Source organism: Corvus brachyrhynchos, unplaced genomic scaffold (genome assembly GCF_000691975.1).
Source record: "Corvus brachyrhynchos isolate BGI_N302 unplaced genomic scaffold, ASM69197v1 scaffold307, whole genome shotgun sequence".
NCBI classification, from domain to species: domain Eukaryota; kingdom Metazoa; phylum Chordata; class Aves; order Passeriformes; family Corvidae; genus Corvus; species Corvus brachyrhynchos.
In genome coordinates, this window is record NW_008239288.1 from 2,237,738 (window position 1) to 2,251,065 (window position 13,328).

The 13,328-nt window shown below is 43.3% G+C and overlaps 1 long non-coding RNA gene across 1 annotated transcript; it reads left to right on the top strand.

The window, feature by feature from the left end:
• Nucleotides 1-26: 26 nt before the first annotated feature.
• Nucleotides 27-5,609, top strand: LOC108448187. The gene is made up of 3 exons (XR_001863982.1): nt 27-217; nt 1,260-1,424; nt 5,412-5,609. It is a non-coding gene; the product is annotated as an uncharacterized LOC108448187 (long non-coding RNA).
• The last annotated feature ends 7,719 nt before the right edge of the window (nt 5,610-13,328 follow it).

Below are 13,328 nucleotides of genomic sequence, written 5' to 3' on the forward strand. Positions count from 1 at the left end.
TCCTGCGCCAGGCTGGCCCCCCGGAGCGCGCGGCCGCCGGCAGCGCTTCTGAGGCTCGGAGATAAAGAGGTTGTGCCGGGACCGCTTTCCACACAGCAATTAACAGGAAGAGACCGCACCGAGCAAATATTCCAATTGCCGATCCAGGAGGTGCCAATATGTTTTGCCGTTCCGCGATTGTGTTCTGGAGGCGGCAGCAGGGCTGCTACACTGAAGGGTCTGTTCAGTTGGCATTTCTACTATAAACCTAATTTTTTAGGGGTTATAATTCGGCCGTTTTTAATTAACGAGGGGATTAAAGTTGGCACACGGGCACTCAAGCACTGTTTGTTGCTGGTTTAATTTATTTTTTTCTAATCCAATCTGTTAGGCCCATCTCAAATAATATTCTTTGTTTCCACTTGCTGGGATTGACTTTAAAGACCTTTAAAGATCTCTGTGCATATGTGTGTGCCTATATGTATGCATAAGAGAAAAGAGATTTATCAAGGTGAAGAACCACATCAGAGAGGGTGAGCAGGTTGCTGAAAGATCCCACATTCCCAAAGCTACCATAACTCATAGCAGTGATGGGCTGGAACAGGGAATGCAGAAGCAGTTGCAAATTTTTTTGCTGAATTTTGCAGAATGTTGTCCACTTGGGACATGCAAAAACTTTTTTCCAAACTTGGGCATCATTTTTATTCACTATACTTTGATAAATAAGTATCAGTATTGCACAGCTTCAAAAAGAACCAGGCAGCTTGCTGGTAAGTCACTACTAGAATACATAAAGCCATGTAAATACAATGATACTGTAAGTAATGTAAATAGATGATGTTATTCTAAATCCAAAAAGTTATAGGGCCATAAACCTCTCAACATTAGAAAAATTTATTCCAGTTCTCTATTATCCCAGCCACTGGAAATTTTTTTCCTCATATTTAAACTGAATCTCCCTCTTACCTTAATCCTATTAATTGTCCTATATCCCCTGGACCTGGAAAACAGTCTGTCCCTTGCCTTTTTGCAGCATGCTTTTCATGTGCCAGAAGGCCATCGCCTCTTGCTCGTCCTTGCTTCTTGGGGCTTTCCAGCTTTCCCAACACAGCCTCTGAAAATCTGTCTATCTTTTAAAAAAACTGTGTCTCACTTCTTTATACCTGGTCCAGCCTTCCTGGGAGTGATGAAGATTTTGTGTGAAGTTTCAGCAGAGCCCTTGCTGCTGTCCCTTCAAGCTCAGCAACACTACGCCTGTCTGTCCTTCTGCTCTTTCACAGATGTTTTCTCAAGCATCATCCACAGATGACCACGACACATGGAGTATGCTATTGGACTTTCCAGGAGGAATGGCACTATCTCTGCTTTTGTTCAAGTGCTTCACACAAAGACCCAGTGGGAAGGGTCTGCAGCTGGCTGCATTTGAACCCTCGAGCTGGTGCCTGGTAGGTCCTTTGTTGCTCATGAGACCAGAGCTCTGTGGTGAGTAGAGGGATAAGAGTGAAGTTTAAATCCCTTGCACTCTACACTGCTCTAGCAAAAAGCCTGCTGGCCATGTGAACAACACTTGCATGGTTGATAGAGCCCGTTCTTCACAACACAGACATCCTTTGCTCTTACCAAAAGTCATATTCTAGATCAGCAAGTCTGCAGGTTTGTCCCAGCTTTGGCCACAGTGTCTGGGCAGGCCCAGGAGTCACTGAGCTGGTTTGGTAATCACCATGAACTACTTCCATCTGTCTGTGATGCCTGTCAGTTTGTTGGCCAGGGGCCATCCCAGCTGATGTCCATCTTCATCCTGTGGCTGCTCTCCCATCTTGGTAGATGGACCAAATGAAAATCCTTCATACAAATCAGATGGGTAACAAAGGATGGGTTGTCCTTTTAGTTCAGGAACTTAGGGTGGGTTTCAGCTTGGAGTGACACCTACATTAGGTCTCTCTGTATATGCTGAAGTCTTTAATTCTCATTATTTTCAGTGGAGATGAAGCTGATCTAGAGAGCAGCACAGTCACGGTGTGACTCCATTCAGAGGTGACACAACACCCAGAAGTCCAGAGCACTGTCCAATAAATGTTGCTGCCTTCTGCTCTCTGAATGGGAAAATTCCTTGTGAAGCTTTGGTTCCTCTCTCCAATTCTTCTCTCCTGGTGGCAACTGGGTGGGAGGTGAAGGGCAAGAGTGGGGTGTTCCTTTCCTGTGAGGGCTATTTCTGATTTGGGGATTTGAGGAAGGGTGTTTTTGGAGGAAGTGTGGCAGTTTGCACAGCCTGGGGGTTGTTTGTCTCCTATGAATGCTCTGGCCCGGAGCAGTGAGGCCGCAGTTTGAAGGGGTGCAGCAATCACTGCTCCCCAGTGTGATGGGTTTGTCACGCAGGGTAGTGCTGCTCCTGGGGTGTGTGTGTTTGTCAGTTGAAATTTTTCTGCAATTTTCTTGACAGGAGTGTTGAGTGACATGTATTCCCTCAGGAGATATTTCCATGTTTTTATTATTCTTCAGGCTTCTGTGACATTTCCCAAGTCCAGTTGTTGGAGCCTCAGGTTTGATAATCTGCACAAGGTGCCAGCAGGGATAATTTGGTCCTTCAGCAGCAATTATGTTGACTTCTGCAGCTCATGGTATGCACAGTTTGGGAGTGGGTTTCTCATGTAAAACCTTAAAACCCACAGTGGAAACCTGTGCTACTGGGTGCTCAGTGACACCAGGTCTGGCACAACTTTTCATTCCTGTGAATCCCAACAATGGCTTGAAAATGAAGATTAAAAAGAAAATGAAAACTGCTTTTGCCTTCATTTTGGGTAGAGGTACATACAGGACTGAAATTTTCAAGCTTTCAGTGATACACAAAGTACAAAAACAATTCCAGGAATGCTGGCCAGTGGGAAAAGCACCACTTACTGTGAGTTTCTTGGTAAAATCATGACAGTTGACAACACCAAGCAGCAAACAAAAGCTAGATAAAACAAACTGCTCTTCTGAGTAAGTTATCACTGCTTGCACTTCTCTGGACTGAATATTGACATGTTTTAGAAATATCTGGTTGGCTGTGAAAGTTTACTTGTCCCTGGACTTTAGATGTCTCTGATGACCCTGGTTTATAGTGAAGGGTTGTCGATGGATAGTTCACGGAGTTGTTCCATCTTTATCACGGTGAAAAGAGGGGATGTCATGGTTTATCCCCAGCTTCTTGGGGTTTAGCCCCAGCTAAGTACCTCACAGTTGCTCATCCACTCCCACCCCCTGCCCCAATGGGGAGAAAAATCGGAAAAAAAGTAAAACTCATGGATTGCAATAAGAAGAGTTTAATAATTGAAACAAAGTAAAACATAATAATAACAACATTTATAATGACAGTGATAATAACAGTAATGGAGAGAGAGAGAGGAATAAAATATAAAAAAGTGATGCAAAACACAATTGCTCACCACTCACTGGCTGATGTCCAGCCTGTCCCCAAACAGCTGTTGGACACCCCTGGCCAACTCTCCCCCAGTTTATATAATGAGCATGGTGTCCTGTGGTATGGAATATCCCTTTGACCAGCCTGGGCCAGCTGTCCTGGCCGTGCACCTCCTCACTGGCAGAGCCTGGGAAACTGAAAAGTCCTTGACTTAGAGTAAATTCTACTTAGCAACAACTGGAGCATCAGTGTCTTACCAACATTATTCTCATCCTAAATCCCAAACACAGCACTGTACCAGATACTAGGAAGAAAATTAACTCTATCCCAGATGAAACCAGGAGAAGCCACCTTTTTTTTTGTTGGTTTGTTTTTGGTTTTTTTTTCAGCCTGAAAGTGCATCTACACCAATGGTTTGATTTTCAAGTTGCCCTGGGCCATCTGTGCTGTGCCCATGGGTGCAGCTGCATTTGTGTAGGTTCATTCCCCAGCTTGTTTCCCCCTACATACAGCTCTGAGGGTAGTTTGCTCCAGGAACTGCTTCTCACTTCTTCTCTTGACTCCACCGAGATTGGTCCTCTCTGCCCTTGCATCCCTCTATAACGCACCCTGAGGTAATTTTGAATATTTTCAGTAAATTGGGGTGGGATTAAATTAAGTTCTTCCTATTTCTGGCCAGAGGAAGAATGACTGATACAGGTACCTGAGATGTGCCACCAACCACTTTGGAAAAAGATAAAACCTACCTTATCTGTTATTGTTGCTTTTGTTATTATTATTATACTGAGAACCCACTGAGGCCGTCTTATTATGTTGTTAAAGTCAACGTTTCCCCTCTGCGCTTCATTCTCCAACTTGGAAAAAATACAGAATTTTTTGATAAAGTTATGCTGATAATACTGCTAATTAGTTTCTCATCTTTAAAAAATATGACTGCAGGCAATTGGAGCAATCTCTTTGTTGCAGGACACTATAGGCTGAAATGTCTGGACGCTTGATATCCTCTGCAGGGCTCTCACAACATGCTAATTTGTCCTTGCAGCAGAGTTCATTTTTATAGGTCTTTGCCACTCTATTTTGCAAATCCATTATGTCAAAATAGGATCAGTCATATGTGCACAAGATGCAGGCCTCCACCAACACATATAGAGATGTTTGTGTGCATGTTCACCCACAAAATATGTTAAAAAAATAAATCCACAGATATGTGTGTATGCAGATATTTATGTACACACACTGATCTATTTATATTTCATATTATTTAGTGAAATAAAATGTTTAATGAAATTAAATATGAATTTTTTATAATTATCTATAATATGTGCATACACATGAAATTTGACATCTATTTAAGAACTCAGCATGTGAAAGGCTAATTTAACTTGTAGGGCTCAGCTCTTCTAGGGAACATTTCACTCTCATTTCACTTAAAATATATAGTTTACAGCCTCCATTCAACACATACAGACTGCAAGCTTAAGTTGTATGCTTGCCTATGCATTTCCTAGCACTTCCATCTGAACACTCATTATCATTTACTTTCAATAACTATCATCTGTCATTTTTAAAAGTTGCATAATAATGTGGTTGGTTCATATGAAAAGTGATGTTTGCTCTAAATTTGGCTATGATTTTGACATTGCTGTTAATATTTTTTTGTAAGCTTGACACCCACAAGCTGAAAAGACAGGTGGTAAGTTTATTTTTTTAAACTTCCATTTCAACACCTCCCCCCACAATTAAAAAAACAAAAAGTCACATGGAACATTTCCAACACATTCACTGGAATTTCTATATTCCTTCTCAGAAAAATTTCACTGAGAAAAAGGAGAAAGGCTGAGTTTTTTACCCCTTTGGATTAAAAAATTGTACTTTTCAGTTGCTGAGAATTAAAAATATTCCTTATCCAATGAAAACCATCAGCTGAAAGATTATTTCTTCCCTGGTCCTGATGTATGTCCTGGCTTCTCCTTTTTGCTGAGCCTGTGCATCATTATACAAAATCAGTTTTTTTTCCTCTCTCCTTCTCCAGATGCTGGAGCACAGTAACAGAAGGGGCTCATGGTGTTGCATCTTCACACAGCTGAGAAATGGGAATATCTTGTTCTGAGCAGCACCTTGTGGCTCCCAGAGCTGCCAGGAGCTACAAGTGAAATGTTCCAAACACAGAGTCTTGTGGCAAATATCCCAAACATGAAGTTCTGTGCCAAAAAATAAAAAAAAATTCCTTTTGAAATGGCTGAACTGGGTGGTTTTTGCCTCCATCTTTTTGAATTTTGAAAATAGTACATGGAAAGTAATTTCCAGTGTTTGAATACGTGGCTTTAGAGCATTTTCAAGAACACGCTTTGGAAAAGGAGCCATGACATCTTCCATTAAGAACAACTCCAACAGGGATTTTGAAAACTTTTTTAAAATTCAGTTTGTTTAAAGTTTTCTTTCTCTCTCCTGCCTTTGTCTTGGTTACTCTCCTGAAGAGCCAGCTGTGGCAGAAGGAAAAGTTTTGCATATCTTTTCCTTCTTGTTTTCCAAGAAACTTACAAGCTGGTTGTGAATCACACTGAAAATGATTCTGTTTTCATTAATGGAGCCAAAGCTAACAACAATCCTAAATGATGTTCCTTCTAGGACTGTCCTGGCCAAGAACAAACAAGCTTTCCTATTTAGTTCAGTCCCTGCTCAAAAGTAGTTTCTGATCACATGGGAGCTTTTTTATCATTCTGATGGTATTGCTTCTATTTGGAATCTTCAAATTTTTTATGACAGCTGAAAATTAGTAAATCTCAGAGAAGGAAACATTAAACACTTGTGAGCTTTGGGGGTGCTCTTTTTCTTATTTTTTTTTTCCCCCTCCTTCTTCTGATTCCAAAATCTTTACTGGATTCTACTCAAAACTGTTATATCTTGTTTGCCCTTTTGAGGGTGCAAACTGTTCCCTTCTCCAAGCCCATGGTCTTGTGGTAGGTGTGAGGATGTGTGGGCAGGAATCTGGGGCTGGAGGGGGTTAATTTCTGTGGGGCCATGGTGAGTTCAGCAAAGGTTGGTTGTGACCTGGAGCAGTTGCCAGCTCTTCTGTCACAGATGTACAGAGAGTTGGTTGTGACATTTTTCAACTGTCAGGGAGTACATTATCCCAAATACCACAGGTAATTGCTCTTAGGCTTTGTTGGTTTTTTTTTTTTTTTTTTGCCACCAGTTTTCTGTTGTAAGGATAAGGATAGGGATAAGGAAGAGCTGGTGCTGTACCCACATTGCCCTGGACCCAAGATGAGCTGTGAGGGTTGGGCATGTTTTTCCCAAAGCCTGAGACTGCCTGAACACATGGGAGCTGCAGGAATGTGTTCCTTATTCAGGGGCACATTTGCACAGCTTGTTGGTGATGTGATGAGTGGTGTCCCGGTTGCCCAGCAGTGGAAAACATGGGAGCATGTTGAGTTTCAGGATCACTGGGCTGGCTTTGGATGAGAAAGGACATGAACATTTGAATGCAGGGCACGCTGGAGAGGCTGTGAGTGGATAGTGATGGGAAGGATGACTTTAGGGAGGGCTGGGTTAGATAATAAACGGTGAGGCTGCCAGTAGCAGAGACAAAAGGGGTTTTTGGATGAAAAGGCAATTATTTAATCAAAGGGGAAGTGGAGGGGAATAAATACGAGGGGAATGACAGACTGGTGCTCTGGAGTTGCCTCCCTCTGACTGGTTGGACTCTGACCGCCTGCCCTACCTGTCAGCTACTGTCTCACACTGGCTGCCCTGCTGCCTCCACTGCTCCTGCCTTTATTTCACCCAGTGGATTCTTGTCTTTAGATTGACTGGTTGGTTGGCTGTTCTTCAGATCACCTTCTCCATCAGTTCCCCCTCTCCAGCTTGTCATCACATTCATTATTTTCAGCCCCCACTGCCTCTGCTGCTTTTCTCCTGAGATGTTTCACTGGCCCTGGTTAGCCCTGAATTGCCAAATCCTGACTCAGCTTTCACCAGACAACCATGTTTTATATCTTTACTGGCTAATCATGTCCCATCCTTACATCCATTGTGGCTGGGGATGGGTGGGCAGGCACTGAAGGCCACCCTGGTTCCCCACAGGCACGGGAGGCTGGTTTGTGCTGAAACCCATCCCAGCTGTTCATCTTGGCCTTTCATTTTCACTCTGATACAGCTACAAGGACAAACCAACATCTCCTGGCCTCCATCAGTTGGGATGGCCTCTCCTCTGAGATCCTTAAAGGCCGCTCTTTGTACCTCAAGGCCAGCCTGGTATAAAAGCCTTAGCCAACTAAATCCATGATTTGACTTTAACTAAGCCCCCCTCTGTCCTCCTCTCCCAGTCTTGCTGAACTGGGGGCCGAGCCCACCTCTCTTCTGAAACAAAGGAAATGGGCAACATCACAACGAGGGGAAGTCTACTGCAAATGATGGAAAACCTCTTCTAACAATCATTTGCATTTTTTCCAGGCATGAACCCCCCACCTTGGGCTCACAGGCAGCCCAGCACCCTGTGCCTTGTCTCACTCACCATGGCCCTTGCACCACTGTGGGGCTGATTCCTGTGCCAGGCTGGGTGTCCCAACGTGCCTGCAGACCTTCTTGGGCTCAGCTGGAGAGGGAGATGGGAATGTTATTTTTCCCTTATGTTGAGGAGTCTCTTTCACCTCTGACTAGTTCCCTTTTGCAGGAGATTCTGTACATGAGGCTTCATCAGAGGATAAAAATTGATGCCTCCCAGCATATCTCCCACTCATGTACTCTGTAGCTGAGAGCTTCCTTGCTGGGTGATGTGGCAGAGAGCCTGGGCAAGACAGAGCATCCTTTCCCAGTGATGGGGGCCACCCTGGGCAGCCCACAGCCACCACCAGCATCTTGGGGTCTTGTCTTGGACCTGTCCTCCAAACAACTGCTACTTGTTGGTTATGCAGAGCAGGTAATTTTTGCATATCTATTAACAGCTAGAGGAAGGGCAGGAGATGCTTTCATCACTGAAGAGTGATGTGCTGTTTCTCCAGAGGGTTCCCTTGTGCAACACACAGAGGCTCAGGATTGGCTGACCTCCTTGTGAGCCCAGAGCAGGATGTTCAAAGGTCCAGGAAATCCTGGCCGAAGGGCTCAAGCTGTGATGTTTGATTATGTTCAGAGGGAACTTAACATATTTAAACTGATCCTGCCATGCACTTTCTCACAGATAAGAGGCCTCTTCCCTGGGCAATGGGTGCATGGGGTGGTTGGGTATTGCCTGGACCACTAAAGGTGTTTTTGCCCAACTGCTTTCAGGCAGCAGGAGCTCTGCTGTGCTGGCTGAAAGCTGCCTAGCAAAGGATGTCTTTAATCTGTGCCACGTTAACCATGGCCACGGAGCTTTGTTTTGTCAGGGCATGAATGGATGATATCAGGGCAGCCCACAGAACCATGCACTCAGTGGAGTCAGGTCTATCTGCAAGGCTGAGGGAGAAACAAGTCCTCCAGCTCCCAGACTTGCATAATGGCTTTTACTTCTCTAAAGAAAATAGGCTGTATTTGCCAGGAAACTCACCTGAGCTACCTTTTAGGTGAAGGAATGAATGCCAAACACATTAAATACAAATCATTTGCTCATCTCTGGAAGTGTTCAAATCCAGGTTGGATGAGGCTTTGAGCAGCCTGGTCTAGTGGAAGGTGTCTCTGCCCATGGCAGGGGGTTGGAACTGGAGGATCTTTAAGGTCCCTTCCAACCCAAACCATTCTGTGATTCTATTTTCATTCTAAGTCTGAGCCAATTATAATCATACAAAAGAATGAAGCATCAGGAATTAGAGCCTTACCTTCATGCCTGGCCATGCAAGGTACCAGCTGAGAGTCCTTTGCAACTGAAAGCAAGGAAAAAACATCATAAGGTGGGATTCCGTAAGAGACACACCAGAGTGGGATTTGTGAGACCTGGACTAGCTGGTTGGTCTTTGCCATCTGTTTCCACTCTTTGCCTGACTCATCTCTTTGGGCTTCAGGTTCTTTGGCACATGGGATATCTCTTCCCATCCATCTTCAGAGAGTCTTGGGGCTCATCTCTGGGCTGTTGGTGTTATAAGCAGCATTTCCACTACACTGAAAATACTGCAAGTCCAAGAGTATTTTCAGAAATGGATTGAATCTAGAAACAAACTACATTTCCCAATATTTAATCTGAACTTGGTGAAAACATTTTGCTTTGAACTGTTCCTAACTGGAAGAGGTCAGTCCTTTTAAAACGTCTATTTTTTATTTTACTTAAAAATTTCATGTAAAAATAATTTTCACATTAGGGAAGCTGCTTCTCTTTAATGTAAACTTCCATTTCTGTTGCACTGTGACCCTGGCACAGCCAAGCTGCTTTTCTCTGTGGCTGCAGATGGCTGGGTGGCAGATGTGCTCTCATCTGACAAGTGGCTGGATTTTAGTAAGGGAGTGAGAGATCCCCAGTAGCCATTAAAGTCAACGTTCATCACCAGTTACTTTATTCTAGTGGCTTAGAGAGTGCAATTTTAATTTCTTGAAGAAGAAACTGCTGTAATTCTGTGTCTCCTCTGTCATATGAGAGTGCGCTGGAGCTTTCATTAATCGCTGTAAGCTGCTGAGAGATCATAAGCAGGAAAGTGCTTGAAAGAGCAAAACAATCTAAACATCACAAATTTCAACAAGAAAAACTTAAAATCACTGTAAAAATCAACTTCAGAATTGAAAGTTATAATTATTTTATACTTCTTGTAACTGAGAACTTATGGATGGAAAGAAGAGCAGATTCAGCCTCTGAGGGCTCATGGCATTTGCTTGATTGCTCTCTCAGCTCAAGCCAATGTCATCTAAAATGTACCATCAAGAAGACATCAAAAGGGGCATTCTAATCAAAAGTGACCAAATCCAAGTTCAAAAATTACATCTGAATTCACATTTCAGCTCTGGGCAGCAATACTGTAAAACATCACGGTGATGGGACTTGGAAGATCCCTCCTGATGCTCAGTTTTTGTCTGGAAAAGACCTTTTAGAGGTTTCACTTCCATATTGAAGACAAAACGGGGGTGGAAATCTGAGTTTGCTTAAATTACCTAAGAATCCTTTCTTGGTCTTACTTCTCCTTCAGGATGTGGTTTCTAGTTCCAGAACAGCAACAGATGGTGAGGAAAACAGACCAGCCATAGGAGAATGGGAAACAGCACTACAGGAACTATACCCTTTATAACACCCATAAAGAGAGCCTTTATGCTGCAAGGCCCCTAGGAGAGGGACATGTCATGCCTGTTATTTATCTACTTGACCAGGACATTGACTTTTTTTACTACAGGAGTAATTTTCAGATTGTTCCTAAGAAATCAGGAGGCTGTAGGCAGCACTGGATCTCCTGATCTGAAGGGTCTTTTTCCAGAAGAAAACTGAGGATAATATCTGGAGGCTCTCCTTTCAAGACCCCATGGCCAAAATCCCAATGGGAGAAGTTGGGCAATGTTTGTGGTTTTTTGGTGGCCTTTTCTTTTTTTTTTTTTTTTTAATTTCCTGCCCCTTGCTTAAATATGTTGTTATTTGGAAGAATCTGCTAAATGGGCCTGTGCAAAACCCCCCCTTGGATTCAGCTCCAGTGGTGTTGCTGAGTGCCAGGCACCAAGCACAAAGTGCACCATTTGTGCTGTGTCATCAGCTTCCTCTGTTGCTGGGGATTATTGCTTCTCCATGGCTGGATGCTTCTATCTTTTAAAGCAGAACAATCAGGAATAAAGAATGTCAAATGAGAAATGAACTATGAAGGACAAATATTTCAATTCCTGCGCAAACAACCTGTCCTTGCTAGCCCTAGATGATGGTCTGTGAGCAAAAAAAGAAAAAAAAAGAAGAAAAACACATTATCCAAGTACCTGGATAAGCACACCGATTTCATGTTTATTTATGAAAAAGAAAGGCAACTCCTGGCCTGCAATCCTCAAAAGGATCATTGTCTTATCTAATTTGGTCTCCTCTGTAGGAAGCCTATTGTTTCCACCCTGTTTCCTGCTTGAAGTTTTGTCAGGTTTCCACTTCCCATCATGGCTGGTTCAACCATGCAAATGAATTCCTACAACTCTGCATGACATATCAGTTATTAAAGATTATGCTGGCAGGTCAGAAGAACTTAGAAGATCATGTGTGGCAGGGTGTAAGCCTGAGCACAGGATCTGTGCCATCCGCTTGGTGGAGGTGGCCTGTCCTGTAAAGACTGAAGCCTTTTCAAAGGCTGCAGGTCAGTCAGCCCTGATCACCAAAAACTTTGAAAGTCTTTGTCTCCTTGCTTTGGAGTGCCTGATGACAAGTCAATAGAGGAGATAAAAAGATCTGTCTGGGTCTCTGCCTAATTAAGAATTTACTGCTGCATCATATGCACTAAGTGCCAATGAGGGCGAACACAACATGTGTTTAGTTTATGACATTGGTTTTCTTTGTCATATATGAATACCCAGAAAATAGCTTAAAAAAAGATGAAGCAGTGATGCTATGAATAATTAAATCACACTGAAATAGAGGCTGGTAGCTATGTGGCACTGCTTCTGTTGAACTGGGTTTGGTCATTTGTGATTTGTAAATGCAAATATTGCTGACTCTGGGAGTCCTTTGTAAAGAGACCTGTTGCTTTTTTTGTGACTGAAAGAATAATACAGATAGATTTTGAACAGCTGGACTAAAACAGTTTTACCTGGCTCCCACGCACAGAACGATGCTTCTGAAAGTTGCACTGCAGGCTCACATTTGAATGAGACTCTATTCTGGGAACAGAACAAACTAATTTCTCATTTTGCCATTTATTAGCCAATTGTGTGAAACCATTTTTCATGTTTTAATTCACTCTGCATTAGCAGGGTGTTCATCTTTCTGACCCTCAGGCCACATTTTGCCTTACTACTTTCACCTCTTCAAAGAAAGGAGTTACTAGTAAAATCTACCTCTCCTCTGAAAATGGGGGACACAGAGAAGGCAAGTTCCCACCTCGGTGAGCCTGGATGCTTTGTGTGTCTGGGGAAGCACATGCTGTTTTTCCTGCCCTCAGCCCTGGTGTACTAACAGAACTCAGCAACTGGAGCCTTTTCTCTCTTCTGCATTATCTGAAAGGAGTGATCATTAATTTCTAATTGTAGTACACACGGTGTAATCCCACTGCTGTCAGGCTGTGCTCTTGCTTACCCATGTGTAACCTCCAGGAGACACTTTATCACTCTTGATGGATGACCCTGGAATAGCTCATCTTGACTTTCAGATCCTAAGCTGCATTTACAGCCCTGGAAGATGAGAATCTGGAGGAGAAACATTTTGCTAGTAAACAGAGCAAATGAACATATAATAAACCTCTGAGACACAGTAATCCCAGAAACCCATGACATTGTTAGTAATGGGTCCCTTTCAAAGTGAAGCCACACTTCATGCCCCAAAGCCTCCAGAATTATGTTTGGGTAAACCGTAGACATCACATTCCTTGGAGGGCAATAGCTTGTATCTTCCATTTCTCTGATGCAACCTATTTTTTTTCCCTTTATCAGAGATGGATGTGGTTCCCTTAAGAATCCTCATTTAAGTAGCTTCAATCTTTTTTCCACTTTACACCTATTGATCTTCTGGGCAGGATGGGCACTCTGGTTAGTGGAAAATTTTAGGGTTTTGCAGTCAGTTTTTACTCTCAGGAAGGATCGTAGAATGACAGAATGGTTTGGGTTGGAGCGGACTTTAAAGATCACCGAGTTCTAACCCCCCTGCCACGGGCAGGGACACCTGCTGCTGGACCAGGTTGCTCCAAGCCCTGATGGAGCTTTGTGTGCTTGGGTTCCTGGCTTTAATGGCCAGTGTAAGGTTTTGAGCTGTTTTATGGCATCCCTGGTAAGCGCTCCAACAGCACTGGGGAGCTGCTGATCTGCAGTGAGTTCTCTCACACTCAGTTTGATCTTAGAAACCAAATCCCAGCTCAACCACCATGGCTCAGGTTCACAA